This window comes from Bombus bifarius, unplaced genomic scaffold (assembly GCF_011952205.1).
Source record: "Bombus bifarius isolate JDL3187 unplaced genomic scaffold, Bbif_JDL3187 scf7180000008193, whole genome shotgun sequence".
In the NCBI taxonomy this organism is placed as follows: Eukaryota; Metazoa; Arthropoda; class Insecta; order Hymenoptera; family Apidae; genus Bombus; species Bombus bifarius.
In genome coordinates this window covers 843458-870043 of record NW_022884501.1, presented here as the reverse complement: position 1 = coordinate 870043, position 26586 = coordinate 843458, and the positions used below count along the sequence as shown (strand labels likewise).

The following is a 26586-nucleotide window of genomic DNA, read 5'->3' as shown; positions in this document are numbered from 1 at the left end:
ATGCATAACTAGTTTTTAATTTTTCCAATTGTAACATTGATTTCGATATCGAATAATTCCACCAAATTTTATATTCTAGCTACATATCCATGGAGAAACCGAGCCTCACACGAACGCTGCAACAGAATGATATCGATTGAATATTTAACAGGCTGAAACATCATGTTAATATTATTTAATATTGTTGTCAATTGTCCACATAAACTTTTTCATTTGCCTCAGCACGAATACAAAGGAAGAGGCCGGGGCTCGTCCGAAAGCAGCGCAGTGCGCGATTCCGTCAGTCGATCGCGCGAACTTAATTAGAATTTATGAAGAGAGCACGCCGCGACCGTACAAACACAGCGATATCATTTATGCAGAGGCGCGACGTACCGCGGGGCGCAATTAATATAAATGATGGATTATTGCTCGGCTCACTCGACAATGTCGGATGCGTGTCGCATGAGAGACGCGCGCTCGCATACACATCTGTTTAGCCATCATGTACGTACGTAGAATCTGTCTAAAAATTGCAAGCGACCTGGGTCGGATGTGTTCGTTTAAAATACGTACGGTCGAGACACGTTCAATTTTTTTTTTTCACACAATTTTTTAACCATTCGGTCGCGTTCACAGCTTTTACCATTTATCGATTGCATGAAATTGCACTTTACATTCCTTTCTCGAAAGTAACAACTCGGACATCCTGATTATTCGTTTTTTAGTATAGTGCGTGAGATATTTAACCAGATACAATGTTCAGAATCTCGCACCTTAAATATTCTTTTTATTGATTGTTTGGGTTATTAGTAGATACGATGAGTAATTGGTGACTCGATTGAAATCGTAGGTTGAGTTAAATAACTTTAGGAGGAAGATCAGCTTCTTTTGAAAATCTTAACACTGGAAATATTTGGTTTGAGTATTTTACGTTATCTTGCATAGAAAAGGAATTATAGTAATTTGTATAATTGTAGTGATTTTATATTTATTATAGTGATTTATTTTAGACATAATATCACATAATGCTGCAAACTGAAACTGAATCCTGTCTAGAGAGAAGGTTCAAGGACCTCTTGATTACTTTTCTAAAAATTATATCATTCACAATTGGCAATCGTAGAAGATTTGTAGATTTTAATCTCTTGTTACAGTAATCCTTTGTTTGCAGTTTCATCTACGAAATGAAATATATTTTGTACATTTATCGTCAGAAATGTAAGAAACTTGTTTGATAAAGGAATACTTAATACACTGTGAAAGAATTACCGAAGAATGCAATATAATTTCTTTAACGCGATGTAATTACGTTAGAATTGTATTATAAGTAGGAAGTTATGCTAGAACCATTATAAGATAATTATAAATAATTTAAAAACGTAATTTGAACATTTTTCAAAAAATAGTGGAATCGAAGAATATCATTTGAGAAATAATTTGAGGTTGATAGTTGAGAGGTTGTGATATATCGAACTTAATTAACACGCTAGGCGAGAATAAAATAGAGAATTCTTATAAATATTCTTATTCGTGTCTCTCTCGTGAAATTAACTACGGAATAAAATTGAATTCGTGTTTCTTCATTTTAATTAGTTGAATCATTAGTTTATCAGATTTCTTACACGGAGAATTATATATACATATTATCTTGGTAACGAGACTATGTTAAAACGATTTTAACAGCTGATGTAGTCCCCTTACGGATTGATAAAGATATAAAAAGGAGGAATACTCGACGTGTTTCTTTATCGGCAGTCTATTTTTTGCCGATTTAGAGAATGAAAAATGAGCGTAACACACGAAATGTTGCAGGTGGTGGCGTGAGAACTGTATCAGAGGATGGCTCGGAAATTTTTGCTTGTTCTTCACGCGTGTTTATTTATTCATCAATGCGTGGAAAAAAATTTTGTTTCCCCTTTTGAAATGGAAGACTCCAGCTGTGATACTCTGTAGTACTGTAGCACGGTTAATTACGATTTATGACCAACTTCGCACTTTTATATAAAATTTAGTAAATAATTGAATAACAGAATTATATTCGTATTTATTTATTTATTTTATTTATTATCGCAAAATTAGATTTATATTTCACATCGTTAATCATATTATCAGCATTGACAAACATTGTATTTTCTCACCAAAACGTGCGTAAATAAACAAAATACATTTGAAGAAACTTCGTAACTTTACAGAATTAAAGTTCAAACGTAAATACTTGACGCTTGATTGCGTATCCTTCTTCTCTTATCGTTACTTCGTTAAGAACTAAGCAGTAAAATGACACATGGAAATTTCGTAAACGTGATATTATTAAAAAATATAAATATAAAGTAGTTTATATATCGTACGTATATCCAACACTACATAAAAACCAGATATAACTAATCCTTACTTGCATTTCTGTTCTTTCAACTTCCTCAGGAGTTAGTCAAGGCTAACTAGAACCTGACTCGTGCATGCATCTTTCACGATATTTATCCTTGCACCCGCACATTCTCTCCCTCTCACCCTCTCCCTATACTTCTTTATCCCTGTCACTGAATTCAGGAAAATTCAATCTGTAGGAATCTCAATGCTCGCATTTACAATGAGAGCGTGCACTTGTTATCGAAATGAAAGTGGAACATACGTACGATCATGCAGGAATATTCATGCGTACGATTGAATATTTTCTAGAAATTTTTTTACAGAACTCCCCTAAATTATTTTTTACCATTAAATTTCTGTATTCTGCCAATGATTACACCTTCTGCAGTAATGATAATTCAGTAGCGATAACGATAATTAACGCGCTTTCAAAATGCGTATTGCGTCAGTGTAACATTAGTTGCTAAAGGGTTAAGGACGATGATCGATAAAAGGTCTCCGTAGCCAGCTGCAGGTGCAGAAAGATAACAAGGCAAAGTACCCGCGCGAGGATCTCTCACGCCTCGATCGTCCGCTTTTTTTTCTCTCGTCGACTTTCTCTCGCCGTTGCACGAAACCAAACTACGTGTTACCTGGAAATGCGCGATCCTCTTTTCGCGAACCGATGATCCTGCGCCGATCGCGTTGTTGTTTACTATTTATTCCGATATACGAGCAGGGAGGCGAAACAAGCATCGCGTCACGCGAACCTCGCGCCTTCTGTAACTTCGAGGTTTATGATCGTGCATCGTGGTTCATTAACACGATTCTTTAGGATGTACGCGGGCTTCTGGGATGGTCATTCCTTTTGATCGAGCTGGAAACGGCGAAATGGATTCATTACAGTCGACTAACCTTTGGATACTGGACATTTTTATCGTTTATAAATGTTGCAGGAGGATTTTGCTACTTGAAGAGTTTGATGATGTTTTTTCAAACCTATTTTGTTTGATTTCGATCGTTCTTCCTAAAGTTTTATTTTGCCATTTTGCTAATTGTAAAGCAAAAAATCAATCGGGGAAGCTTGAGAAGCTAATGTACTTTTCATCATTTTGTCAAGAAAATTTTAGGATTTTTCTTTGTTTCGTAAAAAATGATTGGGATGAAATGGCGAAAAGTGAGAAAAGTTGTGAAACTTCACGATTACTAGGATTTTTATCCAAGAAAGAAAATTGTAGATGAAACAGATAGCAAATACTTTGCTGACTTTCTGTTCTTTGAATGAATTCTTTGATAGCAAAGGATGGATCAATCTCTGACTTACCTAGATTTTTCACGTCTACTATTCTTTAATTTGTATCCTCATATTATTCTGTCGAGCTATATCGATTTGAGGAAAAGCAAATTTTTCAAAAAATCAACTTGAAATAGGAGATTATTAAAATTCAACAATGTAACGATAAAGAATTACTAATGCTTTTACTGTGAGACGCGTTTGTCGTAATATTCTTAGAAACTACTCGTTCAATTCGATTGATATGCTGAAGCGTAAATAATGAGGATAAAGAAAATGTTCATAAGTATACAGTAGCATAGTATATCGTAGTTACTAACTGAATGTACTTGTTTCGATCAGCCTATTCATCGACACACAGCAGCAATAAAGTTAGAAGTTAAGAATACAAACTCGATAGTAAATGATCTATCAGATATGATTCAATTGAATCTTGCAATTGACTTAGGTAAATATAACGAAAACTACATACGAGTGAAAGAACATGGCTACTGTGAACTGCGTTAAGATCGAGGTTATTGAGAATTCTTTTCTTCTCCCCGTTTCAACGTTCATTGAAATGAAATGCAATTAACTACACGTATTTAAATAAATAGATACTGCGTCCGTGTAATAGTTCTATTCATGATTTCAAATCTATTTGCTACTCAATAATAATTAATAATTAACAAATTAAATAACATTCAGTCAATTATCATCAGACTACGAATTTTTTAGACAAATATGCAGGGTGATTGGTAACTGGTGGTACAAGCGGAAAATTCTACGCGAAAAAAGAAGTCGAAGATATAGAATAAAAATTTTTCGTTTGAGGCTTTGTTTTCCAGAAAATCGACTTTGAATTTTCGCTCGGTACGCGTGCACTTTATCGCGTCTCGTTATAACGGATCTCACTATAGATCGTTGTATCGATGGAAAAATAAAAAATTAAGAAAAAAATTCTATATTTTCGACATCTTTTTCGCGTAGAATCACCCCCTTTCCGCTTGTACCACCAGTTACCAACCACCCTGTATACTTTTACGAACACGACTAAAATAATGAAACTTAAATACTTTAAAACTTAAATTCACGTCTCTTCATTTTGTATATATATATTTGCATATGAGATATATTCTGCACATTTATACATTTAAATATCCCATAAATACTTTCAATTAACGTATAAACCTACATGTACCACGGAAAAATCCATCTGGCCATATAATCATCCCATAACTCTAATACCAGCTTTTATCTAAAATAATGAAACTTAAATAGAGATTCACGTTTCATCATATTGTATATATATATTTGCATGTGAGATATATTCTGCACATTTGTACATTTAAATATCCCATAAATACTTTCAATTAACGTATAAACCTACATGTACCACGGAAAAATCCATCTGCCCATATAATCATCCCATAACTCTAATACCAGCTTCTATCTGAAACCATTCTGACACTTAATCCAAATCAAAACACACCCCAAATACCCATCTACTTCACTTATACAGCGTATTACTATCATCTCACGGAACTTCGTTCCATCCACCGATATCCCGTACTCGAAACCGCCTCCGCAATTAATGCCATCGTGCGTCGCCTATGCAACCGCGGCGCTTACGAAGCGGCGCACTCTCGTAAAAGCGTTGGCAAGTAGGGTGCAGAGAGGGAATTGGCAATATCTGGCCGGCATAAAATTCATCGTCATAGAGGCAGTACGGTAATTGTGTGCCGGTCGCTTGCTCGGTGTTGACTGGCTACGTCACGCCATCATTTCCAGCGCGTACTTTTAATACTACAATACGATATTGAAAGGTCGCGCGAGCGCGAAAACAAAGCGTGGCGGTTTTAAAAAAAATATCGTCTCCGTCGTGTATACGACGGTTGCCCGGCTCCTTTCATTCGCCACATGTCGGGGCGGTATACAGCGAGAGTAAGTAGAATAGAAAGAGAAGGCGGCGGTAGAAGGGAGAGAAAGAAACAAGAAGATAGAGAGAAAGAGAGAGTAAAAGAGGAAGAACGGTGTTCCACAGCCGGCGCCCTCGTCGTCCGTCTCGTTTCACGAGATACAGAACAATAGGGCCAGACCATTTCGACAATCCCGTCACGCGGTCGTCGCGAGATAGAATCGCGGGGAAAAAATTTTTTTAGCGGCAACCCTCGCCTCTGCTGGACGAAGCGGGTGAGACCGTTCGTGGGGACGACGTTGGTCAGAACAGAGAAAGAATATCTACGGCTAACGTGTAACGACGAGGACCACGGTACTCCGGGGCCTCTGTTCTTCTCTCGTCGGCCCTCGCCACCGAGGAGCAAGCCACCCCTTTTGTACGGCGAGAAAGAGGGTGTGTCGTTGTATACAGCCGCGCCCTTGATAGCCGGAGAGATTGAAAATAATAACGGTCGCAAAAAGCGCGCCGCTCGAGTAAGGCGGGGAGGAGAAGAGCGCAGAAGAAAAAAAAACGCGCGCGTCCGTACTTTTTAATCCGCGCGCGGGGAACGCTCGCGGTCGTGATATGCAGATTTCACGAGCTACCTTTTCCTCGTCCCGCACACGTGTCCCCTACATTTACCCTTCTTTTCTCTCTTCCTATTTTTCTATCTTTTTCCTTCTCTCTCTCTCTCTCTCTCTCTCACTCTATTCTTTTTTTCTTGTTTTTTTTTGTCAGTTCGTTCATCCTTGTCGCAACCGCTCGCTCGCTTTATCCCGCTTCACATCGCGCGATCACCTCGGTTCCGACACTAAATCAATCGACCGTTATCCTGGACAGTCAAATGGTAATATCGGTGAATAATCGCGCCTCGGCAATTCGTACTGCAAGCAATCCGATCGTCAATGGATGGAAGTGACTTTCGCCAGAGGATGTTGTCGATTGATTCGCGCTTTCGATCTGTGAATATGGAGCGCGGTGGTTGATGACGGGTGTTTTTTAGGGGGAACAGAGCTTGAATTCGTACAGATCGGACGGATGTTTCTGTGGTGACTGAAGTGATTGTGCACAGAGTGGTTCTAGGATGATTGTACGTGAGCCAGAGATGAATTGCGATATCCGAATTGCAATTTAAAAGTCTCGGGATATTTAAGTCTGCGGATTTTATTTGACAGAGATAGCTTTAATCGTATAACAGCGATGTTGAGATTTAAATGTTAATTTTCTTAGACATATCACGAACTGTATTTGAATATAATAATACGTTATTTTGGAGATGTAATTTATTAACGCGAAAGATAAAATAAGACTAATTGTCGTTTTTGTTATTTTTGGTAGTTCATGAGGTGTTTTTTTCCGAATGTTACTTCGTAATATTAACTTGTTCCATTAGACTGTATTGATCACGCAAAAATTTGCTTTTTTCCAATTAAAACCAAGAAACATAACAACTTCAGTTCCTACTTCCTTCCTTGAATATTTTGTACTCGCGTCAAACAGCGAATTCCTCAGTTTTTTTTTTTTTTTTTTTTTGAGTATTTGGTTAGTCCAGTTTTCCTCTCAATGCCTCGTATAATCTTTTTGAATTTGCCTCGTTTAATTTAAGTAAATGAAACATTTTTCCGCGTCTCAAAGACTACGATTATTAATGGACCGTAAATATAATATAATGTAGCACATTAATCATCGTGCGTTATAAATCGTGTGTCTTTTTTTCGTTATTCATACGTCTACTATATCGTGTCACGTGCTTAGTAGTGAACTTCAAGCTGATGAAGAAAGATCGTCGGTGCTACCATTAAATATTTTCGAGTGGAACGAAAGTATCGAGAAACGTTTTCGTTGGTAGTAATACCAGGAACCGGTATTTCGCGCGAGTAACGAGAGGACTCCAGCGTTCGGATTTAATAACGAGTCGCGGATCATCGGTGTTAAAATATCATTTTCGTTCCAGCAACTTCGTTTCTTTCTATTTCAGTCAGCTCTTTCGATTACCGGCTTGTCTCTGTAAATTCGTTCAACCGATGTAACAGGTTGTTCTTTAATACGTGGCCGGTACTTTAGACAAACGCGACCTCTTTGAACCGGCCTTTTCGAATTATGGCATGTTCTTCGTGTTTCATTAACGGTCTCCTTCCATAAACCAGTTCCTTCGTTGAATTTTATAGCTTCTTGAATATTCTTAAGTATAAATTCTCAAATATGTGGGTATAAAATCACAATGTTTTACGTAATTTACGCACTGGCCTAGAGTGAATATTTCTTCCTTTGTAGTAATTTTGTGCAGCTAATAATAAAGTAAATTGGGATATTCGTATTTTGTACGTGAAAATTAATTTTTCATACGTCTATTATGCATCAATTTTATGTATGTAAGGTAATTCGACGACTTTTTCAAACGGAATCTTCAATCTTCGCGTAAAGTATAAGGCATCTCTTTAAAATCTTTGCAAATAAGAGATAATATTTGTATTTGAAATAGTTATAAGAAATAACATAGGTAGAAGTGATTTATATGTCTAAGAAATTTCAAAAGACGTGATAAACGTAACATAGCTAATATAATATTACGTGTAATAAGCATCTGGGGCTTTACACGATAAAACTACAATTTTGCCATCGTCATTGTAATCTAAGTTTCTGTATTTTAGTAATATTGGAATATTGTGATAATGAATAGTTTTATTTTATCTGCTAGTACTAAAAGCGATTAAATATTAAATTCCAATTAGAATACGAATAGAAATAAATTTTTATAAAATGTATTTCCATAAAAAGAAGGAAACGGAATCTGTATGATGTAAAGGTATGAATGTTACAGAAATATTCACGATTATATATGCGTATATCAGTATTCAACAAATTTGATTTTATTAAACAATTCTCGAATAATATTTTCAGAATACTTGTTAATCTACACATTTCAGATTGAACTGAAAAACCGTATTTGATGATAATTGTCTTTTCTTCATACGCATAAGTGAAACAAAATTCTATTTGCACAATGTTAACACCATAAATATCGCCAATGGTACTTAAATAGTCACGTACCTTCATTAGAGGAAACCATTTCCATCGCGTTGCAATACAAACGTACGTACCTTAAGTGAAAGCGGCCTCGATATCAATGAAACCATCTACGCGAGTCGATCGCGGGCTTTTAATTTAAATTTCAGTCAAGCTCGCAAACGCGTAAAGTGTTTCGGCAAAGCGTATTACGTTGCGTTCCATTAATAAATATGATATATCGCCGGCGCGCCTTCAGGCATCAACGATGAATCGCTCATCCGTATTTATCGTGGAGACGTGTAACGCCTTGAATTCCAATAAGCTTCCATGCCGTGGAAACAATATAACGTGGTATTATCATTCGTTACCAATTTTCCCGTTTTCGTCGAGCAGCGATGCGAAAACGCGCCGATTTTCGTCTCATCGATACTCCACAAATCGTATGAGATTCCTCTCGATTCGCCAGAAATTCGCACGAATGAAAACTGCCATCGAAGACGCAAGATTAAGTTTCTGAGCAGTTGCAAAATTCAGTTGCATAATTTATTTTATTTTATTATGTATGTTATACGTGTTATGCACTGTTATTTATACGTACGAAACACTATCATTATGATCGCGTGTTATATTAATCGGAATTAATTTTCGCGGAACGATCGCTAATGTATCCCAATAATATGATATAATTAAACGAAACATTGGGAAAGTCAAAATGACAGGGAAATACTTTCGTGAACCGGTGTATATAAAATCCTGATACGTGTAAAATCCAAGTGTAAAATAATGTCCTCGCATCTTCCACGATACGGATCCTCCGAAGTGCTCTTAGACCGAGTCCTAAATTTCACCTCGGATCCTCCGCGTGGCGTTCACGCGGCCAGCAGCCAGCAACGGTAGAGAAAGGGAAAGAGAATTTAATTCGAACCGTGGTCCGGGGGTTATATAAGCAAACAGACAATGGTTGTTATTGTTTGAGCGGGATGAAAAGGACGGACGGGACAGCTGTGAACGTGGATATACACGGCGTGGCCGTGACTGACTGCAGGGACCGTATTTCTGGAGCAAAAAACCATGCTGCCGGTCCAAGAAGCTGGCCGTAGCATGTGCATTCGCATGCACACGCGCTGGTTCGCGCGTAGGACCCGCATATTCAGCGAGATGAGCCAGCACAATGACAGCTTTCACGAGGAACCGACGTTCGTCGATGCGATGAAAGCGACAGCGCGGCGGGTCTGCCTTCTCCCGTCCTCCAATCCCCTCGTTAGAGCTGATGTTTTACTTAAGCCGCGTCTACACGCGTGTTCAACAATTAAGTTGATTTTCTTGCCACCGAGAGAGAAGACTTGGCATTCGAAGCTTGCTTGTATTTTGAGAAACAGTCGATTTGGTTGCTCGAGGGTTTGGTTGATGATGTCATGTGGCATTATGAGGCATAGTTTAGTTAGCGATAATTAAACTGTGGCTTTTTCTGATCATTCTTTTACGAATAGAAGTATAAAATAGAATCTAAATTATTGTAAAGTAAAGTATTGTAACAAGTATTCTAGCTTGAACATTTTTTGCAACAAGTTTTGCACCTTATGCGTATCTCCTTTTTTGCACCAAATTTCCTGTAAATGGATAAAAACTCGTAGTTTAGTGATAACGTTAGGGCGAAGCTATGGGGTTGTTGATAATTCTACGAAATTTTAACATTGTCCCTAGAGGTATAAACAAGGAAAGACTATGGCTCTAAATATTATATGTATAGTAGACGTCCGATATCATCAAATATTCGAACCATGTTTGTCCACGTTCCTCCTAACAAATAGAGATGTTTGCGATAAAAAAAAGGCAATTTCATTGGCACGATAAAATGTCGAAATGCTTAACTATCGAACGATCTCGTTCGAATGAAATATGCAAAAGTAAAAAAATAAATGTTCGCACATTCAATAACTTGTGAAATATTGTACGGACAAATAATGGAATGCGTTTGTCGAAATTGGCAAAATGAGAGTCACTGACGAAACGAGCAACGACCTATTGGCGAACGCGACGAAAACATCGGGTTTCCAGTGAGTGGATTAATAACCGGATGGCGCTGGTTCGTTCGAAATATTGCCAGTGCACCCTTCCTTTGCCCTTCGACCCCCTACGACTCATTTTTTTATCACGCCGTGGATCGTTTGTCTCAATAAACAACGTCTCATTGCGCGTATCGCTGGCAAAACAGACCCTACTATTTTCGACCCGAATCCGTTCCATCGCTTCTTTTTTCGCGAAGTGTCTTATGGAAGAACCGAAATGGGGTTGCGTTACAATTTCATGCGTTACGCTCCTATCGTTATTAATGGCGTACATATGAAACATCTCAAAACAGTTGATCTTCATTTTTCGTTCGTTCTTCTAGAAAAAAATGAATATCTTGAAAATTCATATAGAAGCTTGGTAAATAAATAGCAGCATTAAAATGTAAACTAGAAAAATGATCACGAAGATAACTATCGTTTCGTGAAAATTTAGATTCTATAAAAGATGATGATATTGAGAAATATTTTCGTAGTTCGTTATTAATTACATGATCGATAGCGTTCTACGTTTCACTTTACGAATAGTATTATTTCAATTCAAAAAGGCGGTAATTGCTCGTTCTAACGACCGCCACTTTGAGCAGATCATCTAATTAATGTAAGCCTCCTAACTACTTCAGGTCACCGATCTTTTAATTACACCAAGCGGTTAAATACTCCAATACTGTCAATTAACTATTAAAACCCATGCTTCATTCGCTCTTCTACAAATCTTCTGTTTAATAAGTTATTAAACATAACCAAGTTATTAATAATAACCAGTCAGATGCTCCGCATTGTATTTCTCGTCTCGCCAATTTTCAGTTTCGTAATGATTACTTCAATTAATTTTTCTATATCTATATGAGGAGATTCAATTCGACAAATTCTTGATTACGAACGTTACAACGAGGTTTGTTGCGTTCGCTATCGCGATCGCTTAATGGCATTTTATGAACGTAATGTGCATACGCGAAGATTCATGGTCGGTCGGTTTCGAGCGGATTCGAGCGTCGATGCACATGGCCCGAGCCTGAGCCTGACGTAATTTGTCCTGCGCGCAAAAATTCGAGTTACGAATGCGCGAGACGATGCAACGAATGAGTGGGATGAAGGAAGAGGACCCCTACATAACGAGTACCCCCTAATGAATGCTGCAGCATCGTTTTTGTTCCGAACGCGGCTTCTTATGCATGTTTTCTGCTCGCTTTTATGGATCCTCATGCGCGGTCGAATTCTCGAAAAATTATGTTCGGAACGTTCCGTCATGCAAATCGATGGGCACAGCTCTGTGATTATAAAAAAAATCTTTTTTTACTATTAAAACACCTAATGTACATGTAGAATTGCGGTTAACGACGTATACGGTTTATTTCTTACAAATTATTTTACGAGATATTTAGTGGTGTACATTAATTTGCAAACGAATTAATGGAACGTGTGTGTTTGATACAACGTGGAGAAAAAATTAAACTGATTGTAGTTTGCAGGAAGTTACGTGATAATGATTCAATTAGAAAAGAAAATAGCAGTTGTTTGTAAAACGTAATCTAATAAAGTCATAGTGCAACGTGTGATTAAAAAAAATTCGTTCATTGAAATCTGCCCTGTGCTTCTGTTTAATCATGTTATATACTATTTATTTATTTCACATTTCTACATCTCGTTTTAAAATAATAATACGCAATGTATACGTATTATTGTGCCGATAGATTGAAATTTATTTTTTACGAAGATGAAACAACCCTTATCTTAGAGACTTTCAAAAATCTTGCTAAAATTTTCCATCATAAGAGAATCTAATTTAATTTATATAAATCACAAGAATCTAATACAAAAATAATATAGAAATTTGGTTAAGTTCGTTCTCCCTCATAAGCAACGTGTAACATATTCGACGTCTCTTCGCAACTCGTTCCATTCGCATTTCGATCTGAACCGCATCCCGATTATTTACGGCCCGGCCGATAAACAGCGTAGTCGAGCAATATTAATTAATTAACAAGTGTAATGATCACTGCGGCAGTCGATAAAAATATCTTGGACGAGCAGAGAACGGACCAGTGTACGCATGGAAGATTGGATCGACGTTTTAATGACTGGAATACATCGGACGATGAGGATAGCGCGTTCCGGCTCGCCAAACAATTTGATTTGCATAAAACATTCCTATCGACCCTAGCCCCCGTGCTCCCGTTATCCTGTGGACCATGCCCTCGACGCTCGTAAAAACGTCGAAAATTCACCAGGACGACGACGCTGGACCGTGTAATTTCGAATCCGTGTCACGACGAAACAACCAACAACTCGATTCAGTCTATATGTCCACTGAAAGCTATTCCTTGAATCTTTGATGATTCAACAAATCGGCTGGCGATCGTCATCCGGACGTGAACGAATTGGAAAATATCGTATTCAGTTGAATTTCAACGAGTGATTCGTGTTGGTCGTCAAATGGGAGTTCGTTTGATGGAATAGGATTGGTAAGAGGCGGTTGAATTCTATCTGTTTTTAGTCCTGGTGATAGTGAAAGTGTCACGTAACTCTTAATTAAGAGTTGGATGCTTGATGACTCGTGAAAATTGTAGAAGAGAAGTGTTATGTGACTGGGTTTTGGTATTATTAATGTCACTTCTATTTGTACATTAGATTCGAATTATGATTGTGATTTTATTTGCTTAATATATCTAATTTGTTTAAAAAATTCCATACTGATCATAATCTTCCTTACTCGTACATTTTATTTTCTTTATTTTTGTCTATGTAGATAGTAGTTTTTATATCTCAAGGCCAACTAATAAAATACCATTTGTACAATATTACTTACTACTAAAAGAACGATTAAAAGAATTTTTCAATCATAAAATTCTCCTTGTTAAATGGTACAATTTTTTTGAAACATTCTACAAAAAAAAAAAACATTACATTTCTATGTTAATTTCTGCACATATCAGATGTCTCTTTCCTATTAAATCTCCAACATACACTTTACACAAAATCTTACGAGTAAATAAATATAAACAGGTATAACTCTGAACTCTCTGAATTCCTGGATTGACGAGGAGTCATGGAAGCATAGAGAATCGCGCAAACGAAAGGCTCATAAACGGGTTACCAGTTTGTGTTCGGTCGATGTCGGACGACAGACGACAGACGACAGGACCCCCGGCGGCAGCAACAGCAGCAATTCTCCTTGCTGAAGGGTCCTCGTCCGCGGATCTCGGAGCCGAGCCACCCTTGAGCACGACTCGCTTCTCTCTTCGTAGACCCCTTGTCTCATGGCGTCTACGTTTCACGTAGGCAGCCCAGGCCCCTTTAAGCATATAAATTATTAGAGCCGTTTTAAGGGCCACTTGGAATCCGCCATTGTTGCCAGCCAGTATATACTTATATGCCCGTAGGAGAAACGTCCGTATCCTACACCTAAGACGTGGAGAACTAATTCCAGGAACCCACTCGAAGACGTACTCAACGACTCTGCACCTTCACGACCTGGCCTACAACCATCATGCATTCGCGACCTTTGATTCGTTGCTACTTGTCCAGATCTTACGACAGACATTGGAATTCATTTCCTAATCGTGCTTTATTGCTTTGTATATTACCTTCCATTATATTTTATTATGGACATTTTTATTGTATTTTATCGTCCTTTGGATTGCGCTGTGCTTGTGTTCTTTAAATTGTTGTTTGCCGTGTAAATAGTCTTTGGGATATTATTTCTAATTTAATTTCTAATTTGATTTATTATTTTTAATTTACCTTATTACTTTAAAACACTCGTATCGCTCTGTGTTTGCTGTGTACAATTATGTACTACTGATACACGAAGTACGTACTGTACATGTATGTATCTATATGAAGGAAAAAAGATACGTCACAGAAGGTATGTTGGGTAAAATAGGGAAAGAAAGAATTCGTACTTCTACAGGTATTTATAAACGTGGAAATATAATCGAGGACTCGAGTATTTAATTGATTTCGAGGAGAACTATCCATAGCTTATCGTTAAATCTTATACATATATGTTTGCATATTACGTGCATTATATGTATCTATACTCATGTATGTTTGTTGTATATATTTGTGTTATATCTGTATTAATTTTGTTTTACGTTAAATTCCTTATACTTTTTAATTGTAGATATTGTAGATTTGAGAAGTTTGATTGATTTCATTTTACCCAACAAATATCTAATATCTGTTACGTAGTATATCCCTATTAATTTTAATTTATCTTAAACCTTTCATATTTTCTAATTGCAAGTATCATTTTAAAAACTTCGATCAATTTCAATGGAATTACACTTTACTTTCCGCGGAATCTCTCAGAGGCTTATTCGAAAGCTTATAACGCGCCAGGTTCGTTCGAGAAGTCACTTGAAAACACCCTGTTCGTTTCTTGCATCTGTGAAAATAGCTACAACGGTATTGTCGCGATGTTTCTCGATAAAGCGATGTTTGGAGCATTTTTTTCTAGGAATGATTTATATATAGAGCTTTCTTACGAATCTCCACACTTTTATAAGTATTTGTATCTACGTATAATAGTACGCTTCACTTTTTAGGACCATACAAATCGTCATACAGATCATGGATAATTCTCTTAAATTGGAGATTTCGTAATTGCCAAACCATTCAAACGTCCTAGCATTTCTGAACATTAAAATCTAGTCAAATAATTTAAAGAACAAAGTAAATCAAAATTATACATAACTTCTTAATCGTGCAATTAATTATAAGTAAATAATCCATTAAAATGAATAAAATGAAACTACCACAAAAGGTCTTCGTTACACTAAAAACATATCAACGAATATCCCTGATCTTTCACAAGTTCAAATATCTTTTCGATTTAAGAGCAAAACAAATGTAAAGTGACAAATTTGACGATGAAGCAGCGAGAGATCGTTGTCGGTCTCGAGTTCGTGTAGTCGAGCAGGACGAAAGAAACACGAATGCGTAGGAGCCATAGCGTCGACAGGATGCCCCGGGAACGACTCCGTACTCGAAGGCACACGCCGCAATCATAATTAATTACAACGAAGACAGGCGTAATAATAGATTCGGTCCGCTGACAGACCCTTCACGCAGAAAATCTTCACAGAAAGAAAGCTCGCCGTTGGTGGTATCTCTCGAGTCTTGCTGAATCGAGAGTCACCCAGGGATCGAAGACAGCGTGGAATAGCCACGTGTCGCCAGCTAACAGCGTGAATTTCCATCGTAAATTTTGTTGGAACTTCGAGAAACTCCGAGGATTTATTTTATGAATAACTGTTACGTTTGTTTTATGAATAACTGGATCTGATTAACATATGTACATCGTGACTGAAATTAGTCGGAACTTTTCCCGTTAAATTGGCTATTTGTATAGGAAAAATAGGAAATGGTTTTCTTAACGTGTAATTGAAATCTTGAGGCGTTTTGTAAATATCGAGGAGAGAGTATTCATATTGGAAATGGTTTATAATCAATGTTTGCGAGCTTTTTGTATGAGTACGTTTCGTACGAGGAGGAACATTGATATTTATTATTCTGTCTGTAATTATTCGTATATTTTTGTAGTATACATAGGAATGTAAATATTTTTGTTGGAACGTAGAGGATTTGTTGTTATGTAGAGGATAAAAATATATCCAGTTTCTTACAATGAAAATATTGCATCAATATATAAGAATTTCTTGTAATTTTCATGTTCCATCCAAATTTTAATCTTTAAGATTATAATTCTCATTTAGTTGTTCATAATCTTTGTGTCTCGCAAAAATTTTTTAAGATCATGATTCTCCTAATTGATCAAAAAAAAAAAAAAATTTCATAAAATGAATTTCGTACAAATATTGTCAAATCTAACACTTATACTTGCACTTAGTATTATAACTTAATTCTTATTTAACATAATTATTTTTTAACTGTATTATCTGTCACAAGTACAGATATAACGCCAAAAGAAGCAACTGAAAATTACATATTTATGTGCCAATATACATATCTCACCGTTCAATACATATATTTCGTGGTCACCGTACAGAAACGAGGATAGAAAAGCAATTCCATATATTCTCAAGTTCATTGCTTTACCCTGTTATCGTTGCTTGCCATTGCACCCGCAACAATTTCTCGACTTTCAAAAATGTATGTACATCGGAGCAGCATAAAGTATATAGGTTTAGAATCCACGAGCATATCGGTTAATAGCTGATCAGAACCACGAATTAATTTACGAACGCCGGTGTGGTTTCTTCGTGATTTTATAGCAAGTCGCTAAGTGCTTTAATTAACCTGGAACGAGGTGAACGTACTGGTGGAACCTGATCACTTTTTCGTGTTTTATCTTCCTCATTGTATAATGTAAAGCGTATAGATACGAAATAATTCATGGGATTTTTTCGAAAGTTTTAATATAAATTCGATAATAGTATGGATTAAGAGTGTTAATAATAGGAAATAATAAAATAGATAAGTTTAGATAACTTGCTAGAAATTCTTTACTCAACGCTGACGAAAAAGAAAATAGGATATCTAATCCATTTATTAGCGAAATTTTATGATAGTATTTAATTACATGAATTGTCGATTCAATATATCTATCTAAATGCCAAATGCAAGCGTTTATTATCTATAATATGAACGATAATCATATATACCGGAGAAAACCAATAAACTTCTCTGTTATGAACACCAGTTACTGCACATGCATTACCTATCTCCTAACGTGTTCGATTAGTTTTACTGTACTTCTTTCTTCTACTCAAATCCCTCTGTCCTTTTTTACTTTCTACAATATATTCGAGTCCTGAAACCCATAAAGCCGACTAATTATAACACGAACCATCACCCAGAGACTCCGATAATTTGTCACTCATTATCGGATCGCGATCCCGCGCAATTTTTCTTCGTCCAGTAATTAGCCATCGTTTCGGGACTCCTCATCAGGAAACATCCTCCTCGTCGGTCCGCGATCGGCATCGAAGTCGAGCCGTTTCGATTTCGTTACGCTTTGCCCAAAACGATCGGTACTGGTCGATCAACGCTCGTCTAACCTTGGTGCCGATCCGCCGGCGGTCAATTTACATTTCGTCAACGCCGGCTGTCGTTAGGCAGATGCGAGCGCAAATTGGACGGTCCCGATGTTGTGTCCCCCTTTTTCTTCAGATCACCTGCCTTCCTACGTGCAATTACGGCCGATTTCATCGGGCTTTTGGAAGTGTCGCGCGATCACGGAACGATACTTCGGCCTGAACGTGTTCAAGCGTTCGACGCACGCCGCCTGGATACGGGAAGCGGCTTCCACGATCGGTTGGCATCGACGAATTGCTCGTGATTCCTGGTACCACGGCTGAAAGAATTTGAAACCATCATCGCCGTAATTTATCACCATTACCCGAAATTGACCGCGACACACGAGGCATCGGATCGCGTTTTAATTCTTGCGCGACGCGCACGCTTCTTGCATCGGCAATTTTCACGCCGACGGTATTCGCCTTACCACGCGGAGTAATAATCGCCCCATCTGTGCCAGCTCGCGTTCGAGATGAGATGTTCCTCATGAGCAATTTCGCTGATGGCCTTTTTCAAAATATTCTTATAGGCTTGGCGCTGTTTTTTTTTTTTTTTTTTAGCGAACAGTTATTTTGTATATTCGCAAATTACACGTTGTTTTACTAGTAAGTGTCTACACCATGGTCTCTGCAGTAATGGAATTGGGACATGGTGCAGGATAATTTGGTAATTGATAATATTGCTGAGTCGACAAATTATTAGTTCTGGATCTTAGATTTCTTTTTTAGAATTTTGTAATCCTTTGCTAAACGGTAGTAATTTGAACTTCCTTCAGATTTCTTCTTCGACTGTTTGTTAGTGTCAAAATTGGATATACCGTAAGAGCAAGTGCACTTTGACAGTTTTAATTCTGAATATTCCAACGCTGATATCATTGTCGTTTTAATAATAATCGTTCTGGTCTTGTATTATTTCAAAAGTACAAAGATCGTTTCTATCGATTAAATTCAACATATACAATTTTTCACGCGAAGAATTCTTTCGATTTTTGAAAACTCAAACGCTTCAACCCCAAGTTAAATACTTAAAATGAACCAATGACCAGTATATCTGCGATCATAACTATATCGACATACGTACATCAAAAAATGAAAACATTTACCCATTATCAATTTCAACAAACGAGTATTGTAATTTTTAAATACACACATCCCCTATTATTTTCGATCGTAATATCGATCCTAAATATCTTGTCGATACACTCAACCAATTTTTATAAGCAATTTTTATTTTTCAATTATATTAATTTGCACTATCTCCTTACACGATATCTCGTCGAAGCGGCAGTCATACTCACGTACAAGCAATGTCATAGAACGACATGGTGATTTTGAATCGTCTCGGGAGCGCTAGTAGCACAGGAAGTCTGGTCGAACGAAGAAAATGTCCTTGTTAGCGGGCCAATCTTTATCGAATCATTGTAATTAGAGGTCATTGAATTTCATGAGAGGGCCGTGTACCAACATTTCGCCGAGGGTAGTCAAGTTGACGTCGGTTCCACGATCTGACAGGATTGACGACGCCGGAAATTTGGAGATTATCGTTGATCGAGCAGTTTCGTATTATGTATGTGAACAACATGCTGGTCATAATAATAATGGCACCTAGTTTCGTGCGTGTTAACGTCTGTGGCAAATAACAGCGGCACGAAGGTGCCACGATGATTGAATATTTTTTTCTAATACCGATGCTATCGGTGACAGCGTTCATTTCGTTGAAATCAATTTCTTGTCTGCGTATCATCTCATTCTATGGCTCGACTTTTTAATATTTAATACGTAAATTGATTATGTACAAGATGTTAGTAAATAAGAGGAGTGCAAAATTCTCGGTTAACGTTAAAGCCAAAGTTAACGCGTTTCAGCAAAGTGTGACATTCTGTTAATCTACAAAATTGAAATGGATAAATTTCACGTTAGTAATCAATGTTCGTGATAAATTACAAAGTCAGTTAAAAGCAGATCATTAGAAAAATTATGGTAAATATTCCTTAAGCCAACTAAGCACGAATCTTCCTTCGATCTAAAGATAACGTGTCCATAAAATATGCGGGAAAAATTCAGAGAAATGTGAGCGGAAAGTATCCAACATCAACGCTCGTAAAAAGAATGCGCGTTATGCTCGCTTTAATAAGGCAACCTTTCAACTTTGATTTAAGTTTGAAAATAATATCTTTCTTTCCGTGAGTACACTCGCGTTACCATTGCGACGCCCACAGAATCTCGACACAGTGTCGACGCGTTGCGACAGTAAAACATATTTTAGTGTTCACCACAGACTCTTCATCGTAAATAATTCTGGCTGACAGTTTACGGGTACGTATAAATATCAATAATTGCTGTCAGAAGGCGTGTTGCTCTGTGTGCTGTGCTTGGTCCATTTCTGACCGATGCTTTTTACACGAACCAAGCTCGTGAATGCCACTCGTTCGAGAAATTGAATTGTCACGTGAGCTGCAAAACAAATCCATATGGCTTGTTACAATTCGAAACATATACATTTAAATATCGTCCACGATTTCCTGTCAATTATTTCAGATATTTAGCTATGCCTTGTATTTAAAATATGAGATGTTTACAATCTATCAACAAATATTACTTTAATGAAAAATAAACAATGCGAAATTTTCAATTAATAATGAGCGTAACCTTTTGACATTTCTGTTTGTGTTTGAGATAAAAATATTGAAAAATAATTTTATATGTGATATTATATTAAGTTGTCTGGAAAGTGTCTTTAAGTGTCTGAAAGTGTAATTTCGCTCATGATAACGTCAACGTAATTTCATTTGATGATAACATTCCAGCTCTTTCAAATACAAAATCCAAAGAATGTTTCAACATTAACATGACAAATTTTCTTCTTTAAGAACAGCTTTTCTTACACCTTTATTAATCATAAAAAAAGGAAGGTTTCCTACTTTTTACAAAATACCTGTATATTTATCGACGATACAGTGGCATGAAAATTATCGAATAGAACAGATACAAAAGTTACTTCACTGTACCGAAAAGAGTTAAGACTCCATTACCTAACTAATTTCCCCATAAAATTTCTCGAATTGATAAAGAAACTAACAGTTTCCACTTGCATCTTTTCCGCAACAAGAATGTGAAATGATCCAATTAACCAAAAGCGAGCAGCCCTAGTTTCCCAATTGGCCACTAGCCGTCGAGAACCGGTGTAAATGGTGTCCGTGTGAAACGCTGATCCCTCGCGAGACGTCAGTTCCGATAGCCCTTTCTCTGAGTAATATCCCACGTATATACGTATTTTACCATAGGCGGACGCGCGTTGCCGCCGCGGCGTTTACGTGCTACGGCCTAACCACACCCAGGGCCTCTAAGCGCCCGTAAATATCCACGCTCGCGGTGAAACTATCTCTCGGAAATCCGAAGGAGCTGGGGCACAGCGCGCGCGTTGCGTCCGCTTGGTCCTGTGAAAGCGCTTAGGCGCGGACGATCGGACCACCAACGCTCGCAAAAACTTAATCGTCGTGGCTTCGACGCGGGAACGGCCGCGATATACCCGGCGTCCCGGCGCGATAAACTTTAAGGTGAGCGTGATTTATCGCGCGTATGCCCTTATAATGCTAACATATTTCCGATGCACTAAACCGAACTACCGCGCCACGGACGTGAAACGAAAACGGTGGACTTTCGATGTAGAAAGAGGAACGAAGTGAGAGGGAGAAGAAAGGAGAGGGGAAAGGGAGGGGGAGGGAAAAAAGCGGAGCCACGATTTATAGCGAGCACGATCGAGATTAGTAACAACATTTTGCCGGATGCAACAACCCTGCCGTCCACTCGTGCGCTGCCGGTTATTACGTTCACCACCGGCGACAAACGAGACACCGGAATTTATGGAACGCGTTTTTGACGTTTCCTTTGAATCGAACTGAACGGTGGGTAAGGCGAAAGTTCTCGAGAGGTTCGCTTTCTATGAGAAATCTTCGCATTTCGTGATAAGAGGCTGAATATGGTTTCGTCTATTGGTTTCTGTATGGCGTGATCTCGCGTGGTTTATGGAGATGCGGAGGATGTCGATGCATACTGGGTGGTTTGAAATATTGTAGTTCTTGTGGAATTTTAAGGGAAGTGGGAGACGGTAATGCGGTAATACAGGGGATAATGGTATTTTCTGAAGGTTTCCTATTTCGTACGCGGATATTTGGAGAGAAATTTGGGTCTTCTAAATTTAATATTAAAATTATCCACCTTTAATACATATGACGTGATATGATTATGATACATGTTATGAAGATAAGTTTACATGTAAGTTTCTAATCAGTTTTGTATCATCTACGAAAATCGATCTTGCTAAAGGTATTTCTATTTTCTATTTTTCTATTTTCTTCTCTAAACAAAATATTCGAAATCTACCATATTGATGAATTTGGTAGTTCGTATTTATTAACTTGAAACTGGTTATCATGAGGGTGGTAGATGATTAGGAAAACATTTGATCGAGTTTAGGTCACTTAATTTTTATTTAATGTTAACTCGTATTCTATCTTTCGTGATAAATATTATTGATGGTCTTTATCATAAAAAATATGAAATATAAATCAAAAGGTTGCTTGACTCAAGCTATTGCTCATCATTTACGATTCAACGTTACCTATTCTACCTGCAAATAATATTACTCAAACATAATTTTCCTATTTTTCTCTAAATCTTGCTCGTTGTTTGCAAGTGCAAGAATAGGAAGTTCGCAATATTCAAAAAATTTCTCCGAAGAAAGAACAGATAACCGAATTGAATCATTGTACCTGTAGAGTTACAAATTTGTCAGGTAAGCTACGATGTTGTTGATTAAGTTGTAAATGAGGCATATATTATTATGGTCCGCACAGTTTTTATACTTTTGATTTACGAAGCTTCTTTCTACGAGAGGAATCCATTCCGCGAGATGCAATGAAATACGAGCTTCATAAAAAGCAGAATTGCGAAGCGGGCGTGATTTATGCGATGGACACTTCACAATAGAAGGGACCATTTGCAATTACAATGTCTGAGCCGCGTATTTTCGTTAATGCATCGTAACACGGAAAAATAATCACCCCTTCTCGCGGTCCGCGTAAATTAATCCAGCGTAAAATCCGGATCTGAAAATGGCACAAGGTATTCTCAGACTGGCTACGTCCTGAAACATAAATTCCTGCCTCGATAAAGAAACCAGCTACTGTTCGATAATTATTTTTCATAGCTAATAACATAATAGGTAGCAATAGAGATTATAGTACCCACATTTAGTACGATCTTTGGAATTATAATATAAACAGAAATTCATCTTGTGTAAATAAGAATTTCATATGATCGTTGAAGTAACATAGACTACAAGAAGTAAAGTACATATCTAAGAATTACGGATTATGTTATGCTTGGATCACGTAAAGGCATTTAGAAAAATATTGACTGTCGTAAAATTAATCATGCTGATGATTTTTTGCAAACCACCGTAGATTAAGTGATAACAAAATTTACACATTGTAATACAACACACTCACCATTACAATACGATTACAATACCAATACAATAGCTATGAAAATAATAAAAAAGACAATTGGACTATAGATCTTTATACATTTATGGGAAATTTGATGGTGCAAAAATGCATAGATATACTGGATGAAATGCGTGACGCAATTAGGTTCCATTTAGATTCCATTCTTAAATTATATTCATAAAAATGACAAATAATAACAACCTCTTCATAGAGTCTTAGATTCCTTTGATAAAAGAAAGAAATGCACAAACAAACGGGAAGGTTCGCTGAAAGAATACCCGAAGAAAACACTGGTAAATGTCCAGGTCGCACGAAATCGACAGGGAAGCTTTTACATGCACGCGACCGGGATCATCGTCCGAGTGGAAGTTAACTTGCGCTCCAGACGCCTCCTCCTTGGCTCTGGTCGTTCACCGTGCCGCAAAAAACTGAGGCCATCCATCTCGAGTCCGGACAGCGCCCTTACGAATTCCAGGGACGTACGTGCCGTATAATTAGAACGTAAAAATTTACATTGCTCGCGAGAAATCGCGACCGGATTCCCTTCTTTAAACTATCCTTTGTCAACGAGAAAAGAAAGAGAGAGAGAGAGAGAGAAAAAAGGAAACGATATGAGGGATGGAAAAGAAGAAATCGGAAAATAATAGTCGACCTAGAGAGCGAAAGAGAGTTGAACGTCGAGAGACGAAGAGGAAGAGGAAGAGGAAGAAACGAGAGGTACGTTGCCTTCTCTCCGAGTGACTCAACGGGGGTTCCCTTTGGGTATTTTGAAAATTCCAGCTAACAGCCACGTAAGTTAGGTTTCTAATTGAAACGTAAAAATTTAATACACGACAGTCGTGACACCGTCGTCACGGTGCCTGTTTTGACCGCGTGTAATATGCACACGCGTAGTTATAAAACACTGACGACCAACCGCTCGTAAAATCGTCGTCCATTTCAAAGTCCTGGTTATGAGATGCATTCTGCTTAAGAACTAGCCGTGGACTATAGATGAGCTCGTAACGACTGGCTATGCACTGTGAAAAAATCGTGGTAGATGGATAATTTAGTTAAACGTGTGTTATTTCAATTTCTTGTTGGTTCGCATGAATTGTCGATGAAATTATGGATGTTAGGTGGACGTATGGAAACGCGTTAAATTTTTTGTGACACAGCAGGCAAACAGATGACCTAAAGTCTCTTGAACGTCGAACTATCCACTATAATAACATTTTATCACTTTTAATAGTATCGGTTGAATTAGTGTTATTAGTATACTTCGGAGCTATTCGTAGGAAGAGAACAGTTGTTATATATTAGAAATTTATTCACCGAGTAAAGTCTCGTATTTATTTAATGTATATTTTAATATGCAAATATGACGACCTACTATAATTTACAAAATTTACATATCGGGATTTATTCGTTTTATTGTCTTCGTTGTGTAGGAAAATTTACTAATAAATGCGTACTGGTAACTTACCTTTGATACACGTATAAAATTGTGATATATTTTTCTTCGTCGATTTTATGTAATTAAAAGACGGAATATTTCTTCGCAAGCTTGGTACGAAATAACGAAGCTTCAAAGTGCAATAATTACTTAGACGTTAAATGCATAATGTTGCAATATAATGCTTAATGATAAAATATCTAGAAATGGTAAATTTATGTGCAGGGAAAATCATTATACGTACAAAATCATAGAAAAATAATAACTAACAGAATTCATTTTACTTTCGTATCTTTTTGCTAGGAAAAATACCGTAGTTTGTTGCCAAAATGTAATGCATTATAAAAGAAGGCAATAGTTATGAGTAATTAGGACAGTCAACTTATATAGATAATAAATTAATAAGCCAAAAAATCATCTGTTTGTGCACAAACTTTCAATTTGTTCGCTTACATTTATTTTAAATTAAATTAACACGTGAAATATGTATACGTATGTTGGAACACAGTGTGAAACGTTATGCACCTGTTACATTAGAAAAAATAGACATATTAGCAAATGGCAATATGTCACTACGCGTTTAAGGATCACATTTCGATACTGTCCTGTTGCCGTACTTACCTTTCTGTAAAAAAGAATCTTACGAAAATTACCTGTACTTAGCGTACAACGATCTTTCGTAAATAAATCTGTAAACAGGTTAATCTTGTTAAATGTGATTGGATAAGAAAATATATTGAGTTACTTTGCAATGCTAATTCGAATTCCATTAACTTCGCGTGTACCGTTCGCATGAATCCTTGGCGATAAGAGAAATTTTACGATCAATTTCGACATAAATAGAGATCCCACGAGGAAATTAATTACTCATAGTTCACAGCGTCTTGGTTTGGTTATTGGTACAAAGCGTTAATCACGGGGTATATTAATGGCTGCGGAAAACACGTGGAGCGTGATCGCAATGAGCACCGTCTTCATGGTTTGTTGAATTTCGGCAGCGTTCGTAAAGTGTCTGCCTTTCAGCCTTAATTTAAGCCGGGCGAGCAGAAAATAGTGTACTGGAGCCAAGTCTGGAGCATAGCGAGGATGATACAACGCTGTGACTCCTTTTTTGCTCCGAGAATTGTTGGCCAACTACTACATTGTAAGGCTGCGCATTGTCGTGCCGCGAGATGACGGGAAAAACGCGTTCACAGTCACTGGGCAGTACGTATACTAAAAAGTGAAAATAATCCTAGAGTTTTCAAATTTTACGCAGAAAAATTTAGTATAGAGATAATATTGAGAAAGTGCAGTCTTTCAGCGATCTGATACATAATGCTCGTGGCTAAGTAACGAGTATTGCATCTGCGTGTGAAAAATTGTGCAGAGGGTAGTAATAGGTCCAAGTATAAGAAAGTATAAATATATAATAAATTTGTAATTTCAAAATATTTAACGAGATACAAATTCTAAATTTTGAAATTTTGAATTTTGTAATTTTTTATTCCCAGTCTCTGAACATTTATTTCTTGTCTTAAATTTTTTCGTATATTGAATCTTTAAACTTTTTAGGTATTTCGGCTGTTAAATATTCAAAGTTCTCAGATATTAATTATAAATGTAATTATTCTCGTATGAAATGTACCCGCACGTATATCTTTTCATTAATTTATACTGTCTGATTACAAAAAGTAAAAGAAGAAAGATAACCAGCGATATAAACAGTATACACCACGGAAATCATTAACATACTACTCTGAATTCGAAGAGCCATTCCAGAAAGGTGTTAGATCCGCGAACCATGTCAAGATCTAAGATACCTTACGAATCTAACTTATGTACAACTGCCTGCGTGTTAGATCGGAATCTTGTTGATTATCTTCCATCGAAAAATCAGTCGAATCTACATGGACTATCATTGACTACAAAATCGAATGATCTATCAGAAGGTTCCCGGATGCTAGTTATCGCATGCAAAAGGACGAAGAGGGAAGATCC

At 37.2% G+C, this 26586-nt stretch overlaps 1 protein-coding gene across 2 annotated transcripts in view; it reads left to right on the top strand.

Moving 5' to 3' along the window:
- The window catches only part of LOC117209731 (UPF0489 protein C5orf22 homolog), a 1030747-nt gene that overhangs the window by 461207 nt on the left and 542954 nt on the right, over positions 1–26586 (top strand). The window lies entirely within an intron of this gene.